Source organism: Galeopterus variegatus, unplaced genomic scaffold (assembly GCF_000696425.1).
Source record: "Galeopterus variegatus unplaced genomic scaffold, G_variegatus-3.0.2 Scaffold2509, whole genome shotgun sequence".
Lineage (NCBI taxonomy): Eukaryota > Metazoa > Chordata > Mammalia > Dermoptera > Cynocephalidae > Galeopterus > Galeopterus variegatus.
Genome location: NW_007728620.1, coordinates 197,293 through 199,880, shown reverse-complemented (window position 1 = coordinate 199,880; position 2,588 = coordinate 197,293). Strand labels below are relative to the sequence as shown.

Here is a 2,588-nt window from a genome sequence, read left to right as displayed (position 1 = left end):
TTTTCTCTACCTCGTATGTAAGTGGTTCTTTGTATTCAAAATAACTCCCAGACCTTATTTACGGTTCTAGCAGCATTATAAATATCATCAAATTTTCACTTTAGATATAGGCCATAAAATTTTGACAGACTGCCAACAGGCCAAAGACCTTCTTTTCTAGAGCCTTTCATGAAAAGGAATAAGCTTATGCTGCTGTGACAGTAACTTATGCAGGTAATATGCTCATTTGACTCTATGCTAATTGGGGCTTTAGTTTTCAGCCAACAAAAAGAACAACCTAATTAACAAAACACCGTTCAACTCATTATGGATGTATATTCACTTAGAAATGACATTTTTGAACTTACAGAAGGGGATAGAGGAAACAAAGTACAAAATACGACAAAGAGGTATTACATGGATACTGTTCAACTGGCTTTTAAAAATATTAGTTAGTAATACATTCAGATTTAAATGACCTGCTTAAAATACTCCAAAATAACAGATAATTATAACCCTCCTCCCACTTTTACTACTTACCTTTTAAGTAGTAAGAGGACTTATTGGGGAGATAATTTTCAAGAAAACGTATTGCTTTTGTTTGTTCAGCTGCAATAATATCTGTTAAATAAAATAAATAAAATAAAATAAATAAAAACTGTTTATACTTTATTTTTCTCTCTCTCTCAAAAGCTAACCTAATATAACATTATAAATTAGAAAATAATGGATAATAAATAATAAATGCTGTCAACAACTGGCTAATCATTTGGAAAACTATTAGCTCTGTATTTAATATGTTTAATTTTGGAAACTCCAAAGGTCCCTGTTATTTAAAAAATAAATCAGACTTCCAGTTTCTGTTCCAACAGGCAAAGAGCTTGAAAATTGTCATTCCACCCTCCCAAGAAGAAAAAACTGAAAATTAACAGTTCTTAGATCTGTTGGAGAATTGAGATCACAGGGAAAGCTGCTGTCCTGAAAACTGGAGAGACAAAGAGGCAACTACAGAGAATCACAGCTTACCTAGGGCAGAAGGCCAGAAGCGGAAGCCGGCAACTGGAACCAATACTGGAAGGAACATTTAAGCTGTAATTGATGAATTTCTGGAGGTTCAGTGTGTACTAGCTTGAAAGATGAAAACTCTGGAGGCCTCGGTCTTAGGGAAATCCCCACACATTCCTGAGTCCTACCTCCAAGAGCCAACCGAGTTCTCACTGTGAAGACTGGAGAAAATTCCCCTCAGGCATCTGGCAGGGGGAGAGAAGCTTATGTAAAATTGGGATCAGAAAACGTTTTCAAAGTATGATACAAAGGCAGAAGCTATAGAGAAAAAGAAAAATAGATTTTAACACAAAATTGTGTTTTTAAAAATGCAATAACTACAATTTTTAAATGGGGAAGTATTTACAACAAATAGAACAAAGGATTATTGTCTTAATATGTAATAAACACTTACAGATTAATAAGAAAACAATGCAAACTTCAATGGAATATAGACAAAGGGAATACATGGATGTTTTGAAAAAAGAGTACATACAAATAGTCAATATATAAGGAATTCATGCTTGTTTTATAAATAATGAAAAAAATGTAAATTTACATATGAGATAACATTCTTTGCTCAGAAATTTTGTGAAGATATAAAAGAATACTAATACCTGCTGTTGGCGTGGGTCAAGAGAATTAATCATCACTATTCATTTTAAAACAGATAGCTTGGCAATATATTACAAAAGCTTCCAGAATTTGCCAACTTCTTGACCCAAGAATTCTATCATTAAGAGTTTATGTTAAAAAGTAATCACACAAATATATAAAAACATATATTAAAAGTTCATATCACTATTTCTTATTTTGGAAATACCTACATTTTCAATAATATGGGTTCATGTAAAAGTATCATATATATTCGTAAACTGGAATGCTATGCAATCAATAAAATAACATGTTTTTGTGATGTGACACATTTTCATAATATATTGTTAAGTGACAATCAACTGTATATTTCTTTAAAAGATGGTTATTGCTTCCCCATTATAATATGTGATAACATTTACAAGCTTTTCTTTCTCACTTCTCTGTCCACCAATTTTAGTCTATATTATTGCCTTTCTAAGTATTCCCCTTGGTACTGTAAATTATGTGTAAACTCCTGTCCTGTGATTGGTCAGTTTGATTGGTACCCTCTTGAGTGAAGCACTGCAGAAGTGCCAGTTAGCAGCTTATTCTATGCCCTGCCTTCTCTACTCCTTCCTAAATACGGATTGGTTATACAATTTCTGTGGTGTCAGGGCATATAATATTTTTATTCCACTCTCTTCATTTTAATCTTCACATGTATTTTACTCTTTGTTCTAAAGCTGAATATAACTTATGCATGCTGCCAGTTCTTGTCTGGTAGTTTTTAAAGTCTTTATTAGTTTTCTGAAGTTCGTTCTCCAATAATTTTCTCAAGGAAGAATTCTTTGGAAAAGTATTCCCTGACATGTGGCTAATTCAAAACAGTTCTTTAGCATTTCTACCTGAAGGTTGGCTTGGCTGAATATAAAATCCTTCATTCACGTTTTCTTTTGTTAGGTATCTTGTAAGTATCTCATTATTATTTT

The 2,588-nt window shown here is 32.5% G+C and overlaps 1 long non-coding RNA gene across 1 annotated transcript in view; it reads right to left on the bottom strand.

The window, feature by feature from the left end:
• LOC103598126 overlaps positions 1-1,215 on the bottom strand; it is a 4,130-nt gene extending 2,915 nt beyond the window's left edge. Inside the window, exons 1-2 of the long non-coding RNA XR_551171.1 lie at positions 1,006-1,215; positions 520-600 (exon numbers count right to left, since the gene is read on the bottom strand). This is a non-coding gene — a long non-coding RNA (uncharacterized LOC103598126). The remainder of the gene's footprint in view (positions 1-519; positions 601-1,005) is intronic.
• Between the last annotated feature and the right edge of the window lie 1,373 nt (positions 1,216-2,588).